Source organism: Lactuca virosa, chromosome 8 (genome assembly GCF_052849685.1).
Source record: "Lactuca virosa cultivar CGN04683 chromosome 8, Lactuca_virosa_CGN04683_v6, whole genome shotgun sequence".
NCBI lineage: Eukaryota > Viridiplantae > Streptophyta > Magnoliopsida > Asterales > Asteraceae > Lactuca > Lactuca virosa.
Genome location: NC_136433.1, coordinates 330,592,422 through 330,600,852, shown reverse-complemented (window position 1 = coordinate 330,600,852; position 8,431 = coordinate 330,592,422). Strand labels below are relative to the sequence as shown.

The following is an 8,431-nucleotide window of genomic DNA, read 5'->3' as shown; positions in this document are numbered from 1 at the left end:
TCAGATTTCAGTTTATTTTAATAGCCCGCAGATGTTAAAAAAACAGTCTTTTTTTCAGACTACAGACGTTTGGTCCACCTCTTCTACTGCAGAGGTCTACAGATGTGGTCCGCAAATTGCAGACATTTTGTCTCAGAAAAAACAAACAGCACATAAGTCAAAGTCTAGAAATTTACGTGTTGACTTCGTTACATTGGAAAACCCATGTGCAACCCTTATTTAACTTGCTTGAAAACATCATGACTATAAATGTTAAGTTTTTATATGACTAGGGTTAAATTGGTAACATAAAACCTAATGGGTTAGAGTGATACCAACTTGGGATTTATAGATGAAAATTGTAACTTAAGGTAGCTAATGTTTAAAGTTGTAAAACATTAGGCTTAACCTCCAAACTCTCATCCATCTCCTTTATTGGCATGATTTTGAAGAAGCATGAAAGGATGGAAGACAATTTGAGGAGCTTGGGGAAAAACTAGAAGCTTGTTTAAAGTTAAACTAAAGGTTAAGAACTTGATTCTTTAAAGATCTTGGATGTAGATAGCTTATCTATACATATATTATCTATTTTTCCTTTTAAATTTGAGAAAAAAAAAATCAGAAGTCTGAAATTAATGAAGTATTTGTGTTAAAGATTGAGGTTTTAATGTTAGATTCATGTTTAAGTGGCAATCCTAACTTCAGTGCGTCATCTCCAAGCTTGATTCTCATTTCTAAATGTTTTTGAGCACTTTTGAAGCCCTATATCATGTAAAATCAACTTTATATATATATATATATATATATATATATATATATATATATATACTAGGTATGCTTGAGGCCCGTGCTAAGCACGGCCCACGGAGGATAATTTAGGTATTTTCTATATCATTGTCTAATATAAATTGTGCTATATTGTCCTAATAACCAAGAAAATGAAAGTAAAGTGGTATAAATTGGTGGATTCTCTATTTACAATATATAAATAAGAAATAAAGGTAAAAATACATTGTTATAATCAACAAATACATGAAAGTCCATTGCTAGTCCCCTTTTCATCTTATTGAAAACCTATGAGCATCGTTTGTAGAGCACTCTATGGGATATTGGGGTTAATCACGAAATATCATCTTTAATTTCTCTATTCATGGCTTCATCCACTTTGTTTGGTGATTGCCCCTTGATCTTTAATGTTATGTGTGTTGCTTCTTAGTTCTTCAATACCTAAAAAGTTAAAATGAATTAGAAGAATGTGGAACTTTAAAAGATATTCTGCTCCTTCATCCGTCATAACATATTTGGTGGTCATATTAGCGTCAAGTAGCTAATTGATTTGTTATTTAGTTGAAATGAATTGATTCATTATTACTACATTGTTAATGAATGTTGTATTGTGACATGTGGATTAATAAACAAAGGTTACGACATAGGACACACAAATCCTTATAGAGTTTGAAATAAGGTTTTTTTGCATATCTTCGTCTTTACAACCTCTAATGAAACAAAGTATATCAATTGCGCCTATACAAATTACTTTTACAACATTAAATTGTGAAAAAAGAAAATGAACAATTCAGTAGAGTTAAAAAAAAGCTATAATAATGAAGAAAACATGGAAAGATCATTAACTACTTTTCCCGTAAGCAGTCAAGAGCTCTAAAATTTGCTTTTCCATCTCTCATTAGTCAAATGTTTGCTAAGGGACAATAAATATTAAAACTCAAATTATATGAAGTTCATGTCGTTTGTCGTTTGCATCTTGCTCGGCAAATAAAGGAATGATGGTGCTATAATAGACAAAAAAACAAAATTACACTTGCATTTGGCTATAAAAATGAACCAATAAATAAAGGACATGTTTAAAATAAAATCACCGACCATATTTTGGAAGCCTGTGCACTTCGTGTATTCGACTTGCTAGGTTGCTCTGCCAGAAAGACAAATAAAAAAAAACTCAAACCTCTGCAATTTAGCATCCTTTAATAAGTTAGAAATGGTTAGATTTTCTTTAACTATCTATAAAAAAAATAAGATTATTTTGTCTTAGTCATCAAGTATTTGATTAGTTATGTGATTCTTTTTTCTTTTTTGTCCTCGAAAAGAGGTTATACTAAACATTGCATATGTACATGATCAATATATAATCAGAATCATAAAAATGAAGGTGTTCTTAGTTGACTTTTGCTTCCAAAGCCAGGAGTTGTGTTCCATTGCTTAATAAATCATTTGTTCTAAAATTTGTTGGTAACTCAAGTCATATAGGACATGTGACAACAAGAAAGAACACTAATTAGAGATCAAATATTTCCAATAACTAAATTAAATCATAATTTAATGACTAAAACTTGGAGGAAAGGGATAAACAGGTAAAAGAGTTACAACGAGAGAGGATTAAACTTCAATATGAAATCATTTTCCATATTAACATAGGAATGGGGAATTCCTTTTGTTTCCATATTCCAATTACGTTTTCAGATTGAAAGAAGAAAATGATGTTTCCATTCTATCGTAACTGAAAAAGTTGAGAGAAAAATTGTCAGTCTGTAAAATATTTTCCAACCATCGGGAGAATAACCATGGCAAACAATTCAAATTTCTTCTTATCCATTGTTTCTCTTAAATAATCAAAGCTACACAATACAAAACCTAAAATACGATCTAAAAATCAATGACCAGCAACCTAGAAATGAGAAACTTACAAGAAAAAAGATGCACAATTATCCGAATCAAAGGATGCACCCAGGAAGAGAAAATTGCACAAATCACAAACAAAAAAAAGGGTTTTGGGTTTCAATCTTTCAAATCCCAAAACAGAAACAGACATAAAATTTGGATTTTAAAATTTACATACCTGATGGTCGACATGAGAGTATCGTGTTCTTCAGTGCATCCCTCATTCATGGGCCAAATTTAAACACACGCTCTCTCTCTCTCTCTCTCTCTCTCTCTATATATATATATATATATATATATATATATATATATATATATATATATATATATATATATTTGTATCTATATCTATACATGCAATTATTGTGTACATAAAAGCTTCACATCGCAAGGTACAACTCAAATGTGCAAAACTCCACCTTTAATACCAGTTTAATATGCCGATGAGGCTGATGAAAAATTATAAAATAACGGCTGTAGAAGAGAGTCAAAAGTTAAAGATTCAAAGATCCCAACATAAACTTAAAAACTCACATAGTACCGGAAGAACAAAAACAAATCCAAAAGGTAAAAGAAAATCATAATACATTGGAGATGACAACCTTAGTTTCAAACAAATTACAGTTTTAATTTGGATGTCGAAATTATTGGATTTCTAACTTCAAACTTTTAACAGACCACAACTTGTATTGACATAAAAAATCAATTTTAGGGATGCGAAGTCAGATGAAGCGGAAGAGGAGATCTGGTTTTGGTGATGAAGAAAGAAGAGTAATGAAGTCCATAGGAAGTGGTTGAGTATGTTTGAAGAAGAAAGGGTATGTTAGAGGAGATCTTAACACAAAATTTGGGGGAATATGGGAGTAAGATGGTGAGGCGATTAATATGAATCTCCATTGAATTTTTTTGTGAGGTTTTAACGAAGTCAAGAGAGGGACAAGAAGAAAATTGTATCTTTGTGTTTTTGGTTCCAATGCAAAGAACATATCAAACATTTGAAATATTAAATATGCAAACTAACCTTAGGATGAAAACGTGGAAGCGGTGGTGGAACTCGGCCAACCCTAACCTGTGTAAATCTAATGTTGGCGAGAGAAAAAAATCACAAACCACGCTTGAAATTTGAATGAGTTTCAAACCACAAAATCACAAACCCAATGAAGATATAGATAGGGCGTCAAACGAATTTTCTTCATATCCGGGCTTGAACTGCCCCTGCTTTGGAGCATCTACATAAGATCCTGTTAAAGAAAACATTAATAATGATAATAAACGATGAGGAAGAGAGAATGTGCACCACAAAATAAAAAGCAATCGAGACAGACTGATACTAAATGGATAGAAGAGGGTATATATATATACCCTTTGTGTGTCAAGAAGCGTTGTATTAACGGTTGTGTCGATTCAATGCATCATTTTCTGGAACCTGTAAAAAAATTGCCGATTCACCTTAATCCTTTCGATTGTGGTGCCATTCCAATGTTGGGTGACGTGTCGTCATTGGAACCCTATAAACGCTCTTTAGACTGCACCATAATAAAAGGATAAAAAGGATGTTTATATATAGTAACTAGGCGAATGTCCGCGCGTTGCGCAGAAACACTTATATAGTTGAAATCTTTACAAATATATGTTTTTTTTAAATATAACAATAACGTTGTTGTTAAATTTGATATAATAATTTGTATACTAAATTGATATAATATATTGATTATTTTGAATTATATGATAATATATATACAACTAGTATAACTGTATAATCACAACTGTTTGAATGACTTTTACCCGTGAGTTACTCATGAATAAAATTAAATATAATATATGGCTTAATGTTATTTATAGTTTGTGTTATTGTTAATTAATTTTTTAAAATTTATATTTCTTAACGTTTTAATTTCTATCATTATAATTATTTAAAACATCAGACATTGTTTTTTGATTTTAAAGGTAACAATGTAATTATTTATATAGAGTTATTTTTAACTATTTTTATTGTAAGTTATTTTAAGCTACTTATTTGAAAACTTTTAACGATTATACAAATATATTTAGGAAATATTTTAGTTAAATTTATATTAAAATTTAGTTTTTGCATTTAGCACTACAATTTGTCACTTATAACTATTCAAAAAATATTCATTGGGGTTTTTAAGCGGAACTGAAATTTATATTTAAGTTGACACAGTAATGTTATATTTAAATTAACAGTTTAAGTATTTTGTCCAAACTGTTCCAAAGTTCTAGTTTTAAATTGATAATGGTTTACATACAACAACATATTAAATCTAATAAATTAAGTATAATATGTTAAATGTTAAAGACATAACTATAAAGTAGATGTAAATATATTATTTTAATATTGAAATTTAGTTTATTTATGATTACACTTTAGGTTTGATATTTATTTAACCTTATTAACCAAATTATAATCATTATTAGAAAGACATTGCAATTTATCACTTTTAACTATTTACAAAATATTATTTGGGTTGTTTAAGTTAAACTAAAATTTATATTTAAGGTGGTCCTATAATGTTATATTTAAGTTTATAATTTAAATATTTTATACAAATTGTTCAAAAGTTGTAGCTTTAAAATGATAATGGTTTACATCCAACAATATATTAAAACTAATAAATTAACTATAATATGTAAAAAGTTAAAAAAACAAAACTTTATAAGTAGAAGTAAATATATTTTTTTAATATTGAAATTTAGTTTATATATGATTACAATTTTGTCACACCCCCAAACCGGAACGGCGGAAACGTTCGGGGGCGGAGGACGTCATGTTTAGTATCACAACACATGCATCATAGTAATCAAAGTAACAAACAACAATTTCACTAATATGAAAGTGTTTACAAAGTATGTAATTCACATAAGATTGACTCCAAAAGTAGATAACAAAACAAGACATGAAGCTACTATGCTCCATCTTCTGAACCCCAGTGTGCGTACCTATCTACTAGTTTCCTGAGAATACAAGTTATTTTGAAAGAGTAGATCAGCATTTAAGTTGGCGAGTTCATAAGTATTTAAGCGATGTAAAGTAAGTTGTAAATTCTTTTTAGAAAAGTTCGCTTGTTCCTCCAGAAAATCCTATATTTTCTGACATGATGAATGAAAGTAAAAATGACTCTACAATTCCTTCTATGAGTACTAAATGGACACAAGTTATATACAATTTAGAGTAAACAGACAATCGATTGTGTGAATCTTCCCTAAGCCCACAACCAAAGAAGGAACAGGAAATGAGGCGGAAGTCACACATCCCATTGTTTGTTAGATCTTCACTGTATATAACCCTAGCGTATTCATTTGGTACTTACGGAGTTAACTGTAATAGTTCTTTATATTTGATGAAAATATTCTTTAAGAAAATCATATATTTCCTTTGGTAAAAATGGTAACCACAATAGTTCCTTCTATAATCACTTAGTTTATACTAGCTATATATAATCTAATATCGAACGGACAGTTAAATGGGTGAATCTGCCCTAAGCCCACAACCAAACAAGGAACAGGAAGTAAGGCGGAAACCACACATCCAACTGCCTATCGGATATTAATTATATAAAACCCTGATGTATAAACTAAGGTATTATAGAATTAACCATTAAAGGTGCTTTAAGTTATACTGGTTTGATAAAATGAATTAAACCTTTTACTGGTAAGTTTCTAGTTTAGTTTACTAAGTGTTCTATCTGAAACGTATGTTTTTGTACTAGAAAACTGTATATTGAATTTGTATGCTATGACCTGACCCATACATGATACTCCTTATGATTACTTGGTGTATACGGGATATATATATATATAGCTAAGATCGAATAGATAGTAGACTGGTTTAATCTGCTCTAAGCCCACAACCAAACAAGGAACAGGAAATGAAGCGGAAAGCACACATCCTACTTTCTGTCGGACCCGATTAACATATATCCCTGATGTATCTACCGAGGAATCATAAAGTTAGCATTATAGGCCCCCTTCTAACTGAATGTACTAAGACTCAACTGTTCTGATTGTCTTTTGTAATGATGTAAGTTTTCCTAAGTTTAAGACTATCTTTACTAGAAAATAGTTTGCATTACCTTTTATGTGAGAAGATCACTATATGAATGTAATGGGAAAATGAAAGTGTACAGTAATGTTGTTTAAAGTAATTACTGAACACTAACTACCTTAAAACCAGTTTGTTAATTAAGGTTAAAATGTGAGGTGGTTATAACCATACTGATTGACGAGTGTTTAACACGACGACCTACTGGCGCCGAAACTGATGTGACATTTGTCACCCCTTGGCCTGCCGGCCAAACTGTAGCGAACAGTCGGGATGCGGGATTGTTAGTCCCGTATAGATCTATACACACAATGTCCGCTTTCCCTCCAGGAGACTCTGGTTACAAAACGCGACATAACAAGTATATTGTTATGTCGTGAAGTAGTGGTTTCACATTATTGTTATCTTGTTCTTGTTATCATATGTTCCTTCTTGTTCTTGTTATCATATGTTCCTTCTTGTTCTTGTTTTAGTATGTTCCTCCCTGTTCTAGTTATAATATGTTCTGAACCCCTAAACTATACCTATTATAGTTTACTAGTATGTTTGTTTGGTACTGTCCCTGATTTGTAGAAAAGACTCGATTATCTACTAAGTTATGCTTGTACTTTAAAACAGAGTTTTATAAACAACAAAGTAACATAACTTAAAAGAGTTTTTGAATTGATTTGATCACTTATAAAAGCATAAGAAATCTTTTAATGTGATGGTTATCACAGATAAACATTTACACAATATCATTGTGTTCAACTTGTATCCCCCACCCCCCCTAAAAGCATTTAAAACATTTAAAAGATTGATTATAGGGATATGAACTCACCTTATGTGGGTGATTCAATTGAAGATTCAAGTAAGGATGAGAAGTTTCACGAATGAAGTCCCGAGGCACAAACGAGTCCTAAATGACATATATATATATATATATATATATATATATATATATATATATATATATATAATTAGTGTCTAGAACAACTAACATGAAAGGGAAACAACCTCAGGGACTAGGAAACACTTGCAATGAAGTGTTACAATCACATGTGATTGATTGAAGGGAGTTCACGGCCACACAAGGAAGTGTTTACGGCCAAGAAGTGTTCACGACCAAGGATGCTTGAAGTGTTTACGGCCCAAGCTTGGCCTTAAGAAGGGTTTACGACCATGGATGAAGGATTCTCGGCCATATCATGATCTTATGAAGGGTTTACGGCCCTTATGAAGGGTTTACGGCCGTAAACCCTTCAAGATCTTGAAGATCTTGAAGATGGTGATGAAAGGTGATGAATCAAGGCTAGAACAAAGGGGTTGTTAAGCATGAACAAGTAAAGGATGAGATGCTTACGTTTTGGGAGTGAAATGAGAGCTTTCACTTGATGATACTTGAGAGAGAAAGGATAGTTCACGGCCAAGAGGAGAAGAAGTGAAGGAAAAATGGAAAAATCTCTTATATATGCTAAGGGTTCACGGCTAGAAGAGTATTCACGGCCATGAACATGGTTTACGGCCGTGAACCTCAAGTGTTGGATTTTCTGGTTCGGGTGCAGCCTTCTGATCTCGAGCTAATACTTCAAAACACTCAATCCTTAAGTGTACTAGGATTAGAACTCATTAGAATGACCCTTAACAAGGCTAAAAGGCAATAGAATAACTCTGACTTTTGGAGGATTGGATTGACTTTACTAGATAGAAATTTACGGGTTGTCACAACTTTAG

At 31.5% G+C, this 8,431-nt stretch overlaps 1 long non-coding RNA gene across 1 annotated transcript; it reads right to left on the bottom strand.

The window, feature by feature from the left end:
- Positions 1–1,112: 1,112 nt before the first annotated feature.
- Positions 1,113–2,904, bottom strand: LOC145129477 (uncharacterized). The gene is made up of 3 exons (XR_013717520.1): positions 2,834–2,904; positions 1,861–1,909; positions 1,113–1,206 (listed from the first exon to the last, which is right to left on the bottom strand). It is a non-coding gene; the product is annotated as an uncharacterized LOC145129477 (long non-coding RNA).
- Between the last annotated feature and the right edge of the window lie 5,527 nt (positions 2,905–8,431).